This window comes from Ciconia boyciana, chromosome 3 (assembly GCF_034638445.1).
Source record: "Ciconia boyciana chromosome 3, ASM3463844v1, whole genome shotgun sequence".
Taxonomy (NCBI): domain Eukaryota; kingdom Metazoa; phylum Chordata; class Aves; order Ciconiiformes; family Ciconiidae; genus Ciconia; species Ciconia boyciana.
The window spans coordinates 41,785,911-41,800,666 of NC_132936.1; positions in this window are offsets into that span (position 1 = coordinate 41,785,911).

The following is a 14,756-nucleotide window of genomic DNA, read 5'->3' on the forward strand; positions in this document are numbered from 1 at the left end:
CATCTAGGTACAGAACATCAGAAAGTGAAGTCCTCCTTGTACTCTGCTTCCCCACATGAACAGTTGTTCTGATTTAATGGAGTTCTTGTAGCATCACTGTGTCAGGCCAAATTTTCTCTTGCCAGTGGAAAGATTTAAGTGTAAGCCCAAATTTAGAGTTCTGAGAAGAGGACATCCCCTTCAAATGAAATACCAAATATCAGTGAGATTCTTCATTGTATTCATTTCAAGACAGCAAATGGGTTATCATAAGGTTACTAAGTCTCAAACAACTTTATAATCTATTATGTTCTATACTCCTGAGAAATTTAACCATTTGAAACAGGTGCCAATCATCTTCAAATGCCAGTCAATAACCAGTTTCATGACAGAAACTCTGAGAGCTGGAGCATAAGAGAGAATTTGGATGTTGTAATGTTTCCTTACATCGTGCTTTAGTTTGAATGTCAGCGTGCTTCTCTGGGGAGATTGTGACGGAGGTCTCCGCATTGAAGAAGAAAATATTAGTTTTGTTCCTGAACTGGAGGACCTTTGCTGGGAGCTTGGACCTGATTTTTCCACATGCTTTGACCTTTCACTTAATGACTCGGACTGTGACTTTGTCCTTGATCACCCTGTTGACCTACAGCACCTTGGAAGTGATCTGGAGTGGAACTGAGAGTGGCTGTGAGAGTGTCGTCTCTACTCTGACAGGCAAAACAGATGCAGCATTATTACAGCACTTCTTCAGTAAAACTACAGTATTTTTTACTGCAGAAATTACATCTTAGGCATGCATCCTTGAGCTAGCTTGTCAATTCTGTGAACAGTGTTCATATTTATTGCTTTCCATTTTGAACTCTATTGAAGATTTTAAAGTAGCTTGGTTTCATATCTGTGTACCACACAACACCATTTTTCATATTTAACAATAGTTTCTTTGCATTCAAATTTCTGCAGTCTGACAACTCTGGATTTGTGCTACAAAATTAGTCATGTGAAGAATAAAAAATATTGCTGTGAGTCCAGTGACATCATCAGCAGAATAAATATAAGAAAACATTTAAGAGACTGTGTTACCCCTACTGTCTCCTCAGAATAAATTAGGTACTGACATATTTTTGTGCATCTAGGCCTTTGTTCAAAGTAATTTCATAAGACCTTTTCTACATCCTGCATGCAAACTGAATATTCCTGTATGAGCACAGAATCTGCAGGAGATAAAAGCAAAGAAGATATGTAACAAATGAAAATTTAGAGCCATCTTAGCCATGAAGCTAAATAAAGCTTCATTAATGATTTAATCCCTTATAATACTGAATGAGATAAAGTGCCCCTCACCCTGGGACCTCTACCACATGTCCAGATGGGTCTCCTGCCCTGGCCGCTTAACTGAGCGTGAGTGTCCTGTCCAGACAGCAGGGCTTCTGCAGTACCCAGGAGAGGGCATTCAAAGTGCTGGGAGAGGCATTTCCGAAAGAAAGCAAGTGCAAGAAATGCACACCATATGCGATCAATCTCAGAAAATGTCACCGTAAGGTTTAAGGCCTGACTCTATGGACACTTTCACACATGCTTATTTTTTCTATTAGTGAGTAGACTTACTGATGTGACAAGTCATAACAAAATTAAGCACATACTGAAGCTGTTTTCATGTTCAAGGCCTTACCAAAGATCCGTGTTTGCACCTTAACCATGAAGTTACTAATAATTTCTCCATAAACTCTATATACACCTTCATCATTTTCATTCCCCCCATGTATAGTTTGCATCCCACAAAGGGCACTAAGGAGACAAATGTGACAGATGGTGGTCACCCCATGGACTAGGGCAAGACCTGCCCTGGGAGAAGGGTGTGTTGTTCCTCCACCATCACCCCAACGCGGTACACACTCATGCAAAGGACAGTTCGTGCAGTCTTTCACAGAACTACAGAATTGTATAGGTTGGAAAAGACCTTTAAGATCATCGAGTCCAACCGTAAACCTAACACTACCAAGACCACCACTACACCATGTCCCTAAGCACCTCATCCAAACGTCTTTTAAATACCTCCAGGGATGGCGACTCAACCACTTCCCTGGGCAGCCTGTTCCAATGCTTGACAACCCTTTCAGTGAAGTAAAATTTCCTAATATCCAATCTAAACCTCCCCTGGCGCAACTTGAGGCCATTTCCTCTCGTCCTATCACTTGTTACCTGGGAGAAACAGGTTTTGTGCTGCAGGCCATCTATTTGTGAACTCTTCACGGTCTCTAACTCTCCCCAGCCAAGGAGGTGACGTCAGTGCTGCTGTCGTGGGTGGGCAGTGAGGCTTTGTGCCTGCTCGATGAGAAAGCCTGTGCATAGCATGACACGGCTGCAGTGCCAGTGTGGCTCCCTGGGGACTCCAGCGGCCATAGTGGATGGTTTGTAGTAAGTGAAGGAGCAGAAAGAGATGTCACAGCTGTTGTAGGAACTGAGATGTATATTTTGAGGATGTCTGTGAGTTACTCGAGGAAAAAATTTCTTCTTCTCCTTCAAGGCAGATGTGTGGATCCAGGGTGGGATATCTGAGATGTTTCTCATGCAAGCTGAATACCAATGCCATGGGGAGAGCTGCAGGTCTATCTGCTGATCTTCATCCGCACTGTTTATGCAACGTTTGGAGGTTTGGAAAGTGTCTTTGGCACTCCAGAAAAATCACTTTGCTAAGGCTCACCATATTAAACTCTAATGCAAACAGTAGTTCCCAATATCTGACCATAAGGTAATTCAGGCTGGAAGGGACCTCAGGAGTCCTCTGGTCCATCCTCCTGCAGGGTCAGCTACAGGGTCAGACCAGGTTACTCAGGGCCAATTCTGATCATCAGAAATGCAGCCTGGCTTGGATGACTGAGTGCCTTCAACCTCTTCCTGTCATACAGGATTCTCCCTGTCGGAGAGTTTAAATGCAGCTCCAGAATGCTACTGGTTTGGGAAAGCTTTGACATCAACCTGTCCCTGTTTTCTGCACGTTGAGTTAAAAGGTCTTAAAGGTATATAATGTTTAAGAATGAGCAGCAGGGATTAAAAAATCACAGTGGATCTTGTGTAAAGTGTTTTAATTCTGCAATTGCCATCTAAAACCAAACGTATATTTAGCCTAGTGTCCCTTGAGAGGATTTGTCCCAGACTGGTGGGAAAGCATATCCTTATGTTACACATAGGCAGTCAAGCACATACGCTGTACTCATAACCAAACTGAATGTTTATACAGATTTAAATTGTAAAAATGTGAACAGATGAGAAAAACAAGATGATCCATACTGGATAATTAATTTGTTACATTGTTCTACAAACAGGATGCTCAGCAGGCTTAAGATAACTCGTTCTGCTCACCAGGTGGCAAATAATAGTTTTGCATTAGCTGTCCATAAAAATCAAGTAAATACATGCTGGTACCATAAGTTTCACAACCATGTTACTCAACAAGCAGAGCTCAGTAAAGTACCTGACCTGTCCGTCTATTGTGTCTCACAGTATAAAATTTTATCCAAGTTTAATTTTCCTTTATACTTTTGGAAGGATTTATCTGCTCTTTGTTTAAGGAAAGTTCTGGAAAAGGCCAGATACCATAGTGAAAATAGGTGGAATTTACAAAATAGCTGGTGAGGAGAGTGAGGACACTTGATGTTATAGGAATAAAACAATTTAGAGATTTTCCCATTGAAATCAGCAGTAGTGCTAACAGATGGTGTAGACCTTAAAGCAACTGTAAGAGGAGAGTGGAAAAATCTGACAATTACTTTTATGTCTGTGGTGCTGATTGAAAGCACTGGACTGTATTTTTTTCTTTGGAGAATGAAGTAATTTTTTCTCAAGTATCTATTAAAAGTAAAAAGTGCTACTGTAGAATCAATACCCAGCCTGACTCCAGGAAAGACATTGCTAGGGTTGGAAATTTAATTTTGCTCTTTCGAGTCTCTCAAACCTTGGACTTTCTGCCAATCTGCAAAGTAATCACGCTAGAGAGTCTTATGATAGAGGCACCTGCTGCTAGGGAACCCAGATTAATATTACTGGCACATATTGAGTAGGCGACAGAACAGCCAACACATACTAATGATGCCTGGGCTGCGAAGTCAGCTGGCAGCCTCGAGACACCCCATTGTCAGTCCCCTGCGCTCCGCAGTCGCCGCAGCTTCCCAGTACCAGCACAGGCACTCCTTGCCAGAGCAACTTTAGCCTGTCTTTTTTTATTTATTTATTCCAAAGTAGGTCACTCCGTGCCATCTGTTGACACTTAAAAGCCACAGAAGTTTCCAGATTCCCTATGGTACCCTGCAGTTTAACATATATTTTTAATACCCCTCTTGCTCTACCTAGCTGTTGTATGTAGTGAGACTACTTCATCACAAGAGCTCATTCAGTCAGGTAATGTTTTTACCAACTGAGTGCAGGTCTTGGAGTAATACACTAGAGGTGAGCATAACTGAGTGGGGAGGGAATGCGACAAGAAGGGCCTGATTTTTTTGCTGATGGTGAATCCTGGCCAACACTGCTTTCAGCAAAGAGGTGCTCATGTCCCTCTTTTCCAGCAGCCTTGTTGAAAGCTCTGGGAAGCAACCAGTCCCAGATAGGTATATAGTGGGTCTTGTCAGGCTCCCATTAAATTTGCTTCTCTTGTTCTCTGATGGTGAGCATGTGAAATAAAGAGCATTTCATGTCCACAGCTGTCTCTCTAACTTCCTTGCACAGCACCCTCAACTCTCTCCCACGTGCCTGTTCAGTATGGATTACCCACACACTGCAAGGATGATTTTTTTTTTTTAAATAGTGCTCTTGATTTGAAGTGATGACATTCAAGTTATCCACGGGCAGATTTCTGGAAAGGTATATCTCCACATGGGTGAGTGGGGGATGCATCACTGGCATCCTAACACGTCCTAACAAGTGCCTTTGGCATGTGATACAGCAAGCAGCATTGATAGGGGAGGGGAGGCCACATGCGTGTGATACAAAACACACATAAAACATACTACAGAGCACACAAATATTTGTTGGTGCATGAAGATTGTGCATGAGAATGTAGGAGATGAACTTTTTAATTATAGGAACTAGGCCTGGCCACCTTGCTACTAACTGGATGCTGTTTGAAGTATACCCATCTTCCACCTGCTAATGTTAAGCCACCTCTGTCTCTTGTTTCATGAAAAGATTTGGGACAGTAGAAGGAGAGTCAGATCTCTATAAAGTGTCAATGCACAGACCAGATCTGAGATTTATAATAAACTATTAAAATGTAATAAGGTTATGAAGTACCTGAACAAACTGCAACTCAGGGTCTCTATGACGTGCTTAAAAACAAAATAGCTTAACTCTAGGCAACGATGGACAGGCTGGGGTAACTAAAGATCAAGCTCTCTTGGACTAGAAACAACTAGAACACATTACCTAAGTTTGCCAGATGTCATTGGGCAATGCATGACTTCACCTCGAAATCATTTTAACCATTAGTTGAAACCAAAATGGATTGGACTAGCTTGTTCAGTAATACAGTTTGACCACAACTGTTTGCAATTTCAGTACTTCTTCACAAGTCTCTGGATATCCTGGATGTCCTAGTTTCCTTGGATTTTAAAAATATAAAAACATACTTGTTTCATTTCACAGTGATGACTGCACAAGCTCAAATGACCCTAAAACTCTAGCAAAGTTCTGCACGTGTGTTACATTGACCCGAAAAAATCCAACAGCACTCTTGTGAGTTATTAATGAATACAAGGTCAGCAAAGTTCATAGTAATGTAAATTAGAAATATGATTCTTTATAATAGCCTTACAGACAAATGTATTTTTACCTTTTCCACTTATCTGCCTATTTTTTCCAGAAAACTGATATAAACTCCAACAAATCTGCAAATTCACTATACCCATAAACCTCTTCTTGTCAGCAGGAAACCCAGGTGTATATGTGGTGAGTGCAAACATACTCTGTAAGTGTTTATTTAAGTTTGTGATATCACATAAATTAAATAAAGACTACAAAAATCATTATGTGCTGTAATGGCTATTGCCAGTGTGATATTGCTTTGTATATTCCCACTGTGAATAGATAAAGTATGGTTTTGCAAATATTTATTTTGAAATTAATATCTTAAGCAAATAATTGTTATTCATGAACACCCGTAAGGCTTGTTGTGTTCGTATTTGCATGATTGGTACAAATCTGTTCAGTAATAGGAGCAAAAATAATGACTCTTTTTAATGTAATTTCCCAAGGTATTGTGGAAAATGTCAACGCTTAATACAAGTGTATTTACGATTATGCGATGTATCACACTTCAGATTTTAAAAAATTAGTAACAAAAAAGCTTTGGGGGTAAAGAGATTTGCAATTGGACACAGTAAGCTGCTGGTTTGCTGTGTCAATAGCTCCTCAGTACCACTAAATCCACAACAAAGTACTTAATAGTAATTTGTGATGCCTAACAGAAGTAATCCATTTAAGACTCCTGTGGATTGTAAATATACCATAATTTTGCTGTCTATCTGCAAAATAGTATACTCATATGAAACAAACTAGAGGCTTTCACATAATTTTTTATGAGATAAAAATCTCCATCTATATTTAAATTGAAATGAAAAAAACAGAAAATTGAATATTTAATTGTTTGAGTTGAGTGGTCATCTTCTGTCTGTTTAACCCACAAATACATACTGTCTATGAACAAAGAGCTGTAATGCTTCAAAGAGTCAACGGATTAAAGATCTGTAAGAGCTGCAAAATACGTTTTTCCTCCAAGGGACTAAAAGAGCTGGGGCGTGACTGTGGTTCTGTTCAAATCTATAGCAGAATTAAACTTTATTTCTAACAACATAGGATGTCACTGTAAATAGCTGGTGGCATATATATGTTAGTAAAGGGGCCTTTTAACATCAGGAAAGATCAGACTTCTTTTCATTACTTTGAAAAGTTTAGCACATGCTAGATTTCATTCTTCACTTACATTTGCATTGTCATAAATATGAAAAATATTATCAACAATTTTTAAAATTGACAGAGGAGAGCAGCAGTTAAATGTGCAGAGGTTTGTGCAACAGTTTTTTACTTTCTCTTTAGCTATATAAAGATTTAACAGGGAAAACACTTGGTCTCATGAGTATAGAGATGGATTAATTGTCTCTTTTACAGGTAGCGGGGGGAAGTTACTGATGACGTGCAGAGTGCCTGCAGTTGTTGACCATTACACGCCCGCCTGTTTTCTGTGCGGTTGTTTACTGTGCTGTCCACAACACGAGTGGGCTGTGAGCCAGCCGGCGAATGAACGTACCGCGGGAAACTGTAGATGTGCATGCTCCTGTCCTTCCTGAGGCACCTTGTTGCTCAGGCTGTAGGATTTGGCAGCAAAAGACACTTAAGATTCGCGTCTTCTGATCACTTTTTCCTTCCCCTCCGTTTGTGTTTCTAGACCAGTTAGTACGTCATGCTATGAAATGAATCGCTGAATTTACCTGACTTGAAATAAGCAAAATCTGCCTTTTAGAGGGGGAAAGGAGCTAGACATCTAAGACACGATCAAATAACAAAGTCCCTAATATAACAAATAAAGGCTCATAGTGTCAGTAATGGAGCTGTTTTAGCATCAAGTGTCTTGAGGGGACATCTCTGTGATCAGGCCATTTTCATCACAAATCTTTGCAAGCTGGGATAGCAGTGTGATGGTAATGATGCTGCTAGTACAGAAATGATACAAACGTAACATTTGACCTATCGTATAATGTGAAATACATGACCATGTTATAGGTTAAAATAGATATGTAAATTTAATGTGTAAGAAATAAAAGGGCATAGCTGAGACAAGAAATTTTTATTGGAGGAGTGGGGAGGGGTTCAAGGCATTTTTCTCCAGGGTAAGATCTATCATGTTTGATGCTTTTCTTGCTGTTACAAAACTAAAGAAGTTTGAACGTAGAAGAGAGAGCAAGCAGTCAGTAAGTGTTGTGTGTTAAGAGTATTGGATATCAGTAACACCAGAGATTTAACCCTCTGTTTACATTCTGCTGTGCAAACTTCAAGGAGCCCCATAATAGCTGATAAGTTTTATGTAACTCTTCAGAGAGCCAAACCAAAGAAAGAAATGCAAGTTTATCTAGCCCTGTCTTTTAAACAGCTACCTGCCCTAATTGGCAATACTTAACTCAGGCAATTTTTGAACTTTTCTTGAAGTTAACCAATGTTTCTTGCTAAAAAATCACACCCTGGATGGAAAAATAAAACAGCAAAAATAAAGAATACAACTAAGCCCTCGCTGCATTCTTGCAGCTTTCAGAGTGCAAATGAAAATCTGCAGCAGATACAAGAGCACTGTTTTGTTAAACCAGTCTAAAGCCAGCAAAGCTTATGTTTTGTTAAACCAGCTTAAAGCCAGCCTCTGTGGCTAATGGTGCATGAAAGTGATTGTTTTGAAAATAACTGGGTCGGTTTAAAATATTACTGCCTCTCTCCCAGAGGATACCACCCACACAGGGGAGTCAGCAGACTGAAAACACAGATAATTCTAAGCTGCTTCAGGGTAAAGTCCAGTGTTTAAAGTATAAAATGCCAAAGGGGGTGGGGGCAGCTTGAATTAAGCTCTTGGACTTTGCAGGGCAACAGCTCAGAGCAGCGATCAGCTTGTGTCTCATTCTGCCACCAGAGCTGGGGCAGGCATCTTTGGCAGGTACAAAGAGCTGGGGGCGTTGGCGTCTCAAATAGCCACAGCTGCCTTCTCAGTGAATGCATCTGAGCTCTAAAAGCACGGCTTTTACCTTGCCCTTTTGGGTACAGGTTCACAGCATGTGGACAAATGGTGAGGTCTTAACCACTAAGTCAAATAGCTAATACACAGGTGACTGGGAAAGGAAGAAGAAAAAGACCCTGAGGAATAAACATGGTGTGTGAGGAATTTCAGATTTAATTCCAAGTCTTGTACATCGTGTAGCCAAATCTGAGGGGAACATCAAGCTCATGTTTTCTGACTCAGTCTGCTCTGGACAATGAAATTTTGACCCCCCTATGATTAACTCTTAAGTGGTGGAAACAATGTGTCTATAGGGAGAAGACTATAGAAGACTTTTCTGAATCCACCTATCCTGCATTTCTTTTCCCTTGATAAGCAATGTCTAAGATGTAGTGGCATCCTTGATCCATTAATGGTTAAAGAAGACAATATGCTTCAGTGACTTTGGCCATTTCTCTTTTCGAGATCTTTAAAATTCTTCTGCTCTATGGTGATACTGATATTGTGATCTGACCAAAGAAGCTCTTATGATGCTTTCTTTTTAAACATACAATCCACTTTTGTAGCATTGAATGTCTTGATACGTACTTCCTACTATAAAGCTATTTGTAAACCAGACTGGAATGTTATTCTAGGCAAGTCAGTGTATAGCTCCTACACACAGCATCAGCCTACTTCTGTTTTTAATACTCACTGTGCTATTGTTGCTAAAGCTTTGGATTTGGGCTTGAAATCCAGGCCACCCTGAGTTTAACAGCTAAACTTTCACTGAGTTCAGTCTGATCTGGATTTCAACCTAAATGCCTGATGTTGCTAATGTGGCATGTGGTAAACTTGATCATCAAGTTTTTTATGGCCACAACAGATGTTCCTTCTTTTAGACCAATGGAAAGCTACCGAACCTCATCCACCCTCTAAAACAAAAATACAAGCATTTGTTTACAGCTTGATTCCAGGAATATGAATCAAATTAGCAGCTGCAAAGTTTGTTCTTGTTTACTTACAAATAAATATATGCACAATTCTTGCTTTTCCCAAAGAACCATGATGATGTCTGGATTGTATTTCCTCTGTTAGTATTTTTAACTGCCTAATGCTGCATTATTTGTTTATCACAACTGAAATATCAGCATAGTATTTTTGACCTGTTTTTTAAAAAATGCATTAATTTTTTTTCTTATGTCTAGTAGACCACAACAACATGTTTTGGATGTATGTTTTGTATTTTGTAGATTCACAATTTGGATTGACTATAATACAACATTGTCATGATCATAACCTAAGGCACATCTTACAGAAAATGAAACAAGTGAATATAAATGTTTTCTTCCTACTGGGTCATTCAATGAATTTTCAAATGTGCATAGAACATCGAAAGACTGGTGCCTCCTCCTAAAATAGGAGACAAAATGTGATGGTGTAACAACTGGGAAGTGAAGCTTTCTAATATAAGGAGCAAAAAAATTATTGCTTGTTTTGATAGGTACCATCACATCTCTGCTGTAAATATCCAATAGTTCCACCACACAAACAATTACCACATGCTGAGGAGGAAGTAGAATAGGAACAAGACTAGGACGGCAAGGGCTTTGTATAAAAGGAACAGAGACTTCATTTAGCATGTATCCACTGCTTATGAATAAAAATACTTTACACCTTTTCCCTTGTCTTTCCTAAATTGATCTGATTTCAGGAGTCATAACACTGTTTTTGTTGCAACGGGAAGAAAGTTCTTGTGGCCTTGCTTTGCCAAGAAGGACCTGGGGGTCCTGATGGACACCAAGCTGAGCATGAGGCAGCAATGTGCACCTGCGGCGAAAGAAAGCCAACGGCCACCTGGGCTGCGGTAGGAAGAGCGTTGCCAGCAGGCCGAGGGAGGTGGCCCTTCCTCTCTACTCAGCACTGGTGAGACCGCAGCTGGAGTGCTGGGCCCAGGTCTGGGCTCCCCAGTACAGGAGAAATACGGAGGTACTGGAATGAGTCCAGCGCAGGGTCACAAAAATGACTGAGGGACTGGAGCATCTGTCATATGAGGAGAGGCTGAGAGAGCTGAGACTGTTCAGCCTGGAGAAGAGAAGGCTCAGGAGGCTTTTAGCGATGTGCTTTAATACCTGAAGAGACAAACTTTTCTCAGTGGTGTCCAGTGACAGGACGAGAGGCAATGGGCACAAATTAAAACCCAAGAAATTCAATCTGAACACAGGAAAACACTTTTTTACTGTGAGGGTGGTCAAACACTTGCACAGGTTGCCCAGAGAGGTTGCGGAGTCTCCATCCTTGGAGATATTCAGAACCCAACCGGGCAGCCTGCTCCAGCCAACTCTTGCAGTGATGGACTGGATGATGTTGAGGTGCCTCCCTCAACATCTGTGTGACTGTGCACATTCTGCCGTCTGTAAATGATCTGTAGATGTGATTTGTAGATCACCTCATGAAAGTCTGCAGCATACACGAAGGCCATTGAGACTCCCCATGCTGCTAGGACATAGACCATAGCTTATTATCTAGGAAATGCTGCTGATGAGGAAATCCACAAAAGGCCATGCATTTTCTTTGTAAAAGAAGGAAAAGGAGTAAGTAAAGATTACATAGTGATTTTTCCTCATCTACATGAGATAAATTGAAGCACATTCCTCCTTTTGCTTGCTCTATCCTATAATTAATATCTCATATTTTTGCAAGAGGAAAGAGAGATTCCACATCTCAAAGGGTCATGGTAAAGGATTAGCATTCCCAACATGGACACCTGCTGAACCTGTTGTATTTTATAGATTCAGCATTCGTTAAAGTCTAACATATTTATTCACTCTAAAATATTGTAGTTCAGAAAAATCAGTTATATACAGATGGAAAATTGGGACCTAGCACATACAGACACATAATACTAATAATAGAAAATTATGTTGTACATGGAGCGTGCAAATTATCTGGGATTGTGAAGTGGAAGATACCAAAATAACATCCCCACTATCATGCTAACTGATGTTAGCACTAATTGTGATATATATTATCAGTTTTCAAACATGCGAGTTGGAACTGTCAAGCTGGCATAAACCCTGTAATGCTTAATTTTTCAAAATTATTGGCTATCTACTGCTGCATGCTTCACAAGTCCTCATGGCAGACAAAGAGGATTTTAAGCATATCCTAAAGGTTAATTTCAAATAATTAAGACTGCGGTCACATAAGTAAGTCAACCCTGTGATTTCCTGAGATGTCTCACTTGGGGGGGGGGAGAAAAAAAAGCAGGCTGTGAGCAGATAACCTAATGCCTAAAAATAATTTAGCTGCCCCCCATGAGTGGTAAATTTTCCCTGGATGAGCCAGAGCTGTCTATCTCGCTTTCAAATGCCTGCATTCCAGTGCACTCCCTGCTCCTCCTTCAGCCCTTCAAACGAGCAGCTGGTTTGTTTGGAGGCAGCTGCCACAGTGCAATTTTCTCCGTGGCTAAGCCTCGCCATTCCTGTGCCCCTTAGCTCAGGCTCAGCTGTGGCTCTGAGACTCCACATCCTCAGCTGTAATGCCAAAGCAGCCTAAGCCAGTCCTAACTAACTCAGCCACAAAGCTCCTCGTTTTCAATTCTCAAATCACAGGCTGCATCATTCTCTGCATCAGATGCAGATGGAGTAGAGGCTGCGCAAAAAGTATAGGAGAGGTAGGAGCTAGGAGGAAAAGTAGAAGAGCAGACTTTGAAAGCTGTAAAGAAAATAGGGTTTAGGGAGACTGGGGCAGGAAACAAGTGGAGAGGTGACCTGGGCTGACTGGGCAACAAACTGGGATTGTCTTCAGCAGAGACTGAAAGAGCTGGGAAGGAGAGACTGGTGCATGGTGGAGGTAGGGAATACAGCTAGGAGGAGGGAGCAGGACAGGAGAATTAGGATCCATTCTGTGAGGAGAATGGGACTGCAAACACTGATTTGGAGCCTGGAGGGGCAAAGTACTACTTTTTGGGAGATGCTGAGGAGTGAAGACTAGAACTGCCTGGACATGGTATGTGGGGCTGTAACGAGCACCCAGAGATGGGACAAAGACAGACTGGAGGGGCATTAGTGGAAGGAGGCGATGGCTGGGGAAGGAGGGGAGAAAGAATTTGTGCTCTGCAGAGGATATTCCTCTTCTGCACTGAAATGGAGCTCAAGAGTCCCCATCTGACTGTCACCTTTTCCCCACTGTCAGCAAATATCTATGAAACCTAATGCAGGGCTATGCCCATGGTACTCCTCCTCAGAAAACCATGACCTGCGATGCTGATCTCGGTTTGTTAGAGCAAATGGAGGAGGTCTACGCAGTAGATTTAATCCTCCTGAAGAATCACGTGCAAGCCACTTAAATGTCACGTCATCGAATGTTTATTTTTCCAGATTACAGATTTTAAAACTACTGCAAGCACCCACCTTTGGGTGCAAAACTACTGACCAGGCATATAAAGCTATACAGTGTACAGGATGAATCTCTACTAAAGGTACAGCAGGCTGAGCAAGACCCCGTGTTTTTGTTGAAGAAATATGAAACTATACATGGAACAGTAGTGCCTCAGAAAACCAGGTATTTAGGAAGAAAAAACGTGTGGGGTTTCCCCCCCCACACTAAAACTTAAAGTGGGAGTCAGGCCTTTCCATGAGTGCAAAAGTGGTTGAGTTTGATGGATGCCTAGAGTGGTTGTTCCTAAAGCATGCTGGCACTACCTTCAGGAACACCCTGACTGCTCCAAAAGGTTTCCAGTCCTAGAAGCCCCTTGTCAAACAGACCTGAATTACATGACCCCTTTGCTGAGTCTGTGCCCCCTCAGCTGCTGACAAATACTAACTGCATGTATCCATAGGCTAGTTGGAAGTTCAGCACATATTTTTGGGTGGTGGGCTTTATTCCACTTTGAAGGATTTGGGGGTGGAGGGAAAGAACCGACCACAACCACGATACTTGCCAGAGTGGGTTACAAGAGTAAAAAAATCTCGTGGCATATATAAGGCATGGGAGCCTGAACTCTGCTTGGAGTGACCGAGAGTCATGTAGGGTTTGGCTGTCACTAGGAAAAGGACCTCCTCGTCTTCTGTGGAGAAGGGAAACCTGCAGTTCAGTACACCAAAGCACCTCTCCAGGCGACAGAAAAGTTGCAGAGGAAGGGCATAGTTGATAAACCATGATTAAAATGAACAAAAAGTGAATTTCTGGTCATTCAATGAATACAGGAAAAACACCAGAATTTGTCATTTTGTTTCTGTTGACTTCATCTTTCGTCAGGTGTACGTTGGTTAGATAGGCAAGGTCCCTGCTGCCTGGCCACAGTCCCTGCTATCTGGCTTATATCTAATATTAACTCCCAATGAGCACCTCACGCCCATTCGAGCTACTGATAAACCATCATTAGTGATATGTGCACATGGGATTTTAAACAAATGCCATGCTGCACAACAGCTTCAGAAAAAAAACCCAAACCCATGCATCTGATCATCAGGATTTCATTATGAAAGTCAGCAAAGCCACAGATGATTACTGCTTGGACTTTTGTGGGCAGCACTATGTGCCCACATGCCATGCGGCATACAGGCGGCAAGTCCAAGGCCTCCCGGGAGCGTTGAACTTTCTGCACTTGGCCTGTGCAGAGGCTTAGCCCACGTGCTCTGCGTGCAGTGCTGTGGATGGCAGCAGCTTTACCGTGCACAAACAAAGCACCCGTGCTGCCCGTTGCTGTGGGTTCAGGTGCGTGACGGGGCGTCGCATGTGCCCCACAGGTGCAGGAGGAGGACAGGCTGCAGGCGGTGGAGGTGGCATAACTGTGGTGGGGAGCACCTGGAGCTACCACCACCCAGCCAGCTACGCTGCGCAGTGGCTCTCGCAGGTCTGGGGTTCAGAAATACCAGAGAAACATAAAGGAGAAAACAAAATCCAGGCAGACAGGACTTCTAGTTGAAAAAATAAAGGAGATGTTGGAGGAAATAGGGTGTTAATTTCCAAGGCCTGCAGAGTGACGGCAGATCTTGCACTTGCATGTAATCTCTGGGAAATGGCGCACAGAGAGCAGCCGGAGACTGAA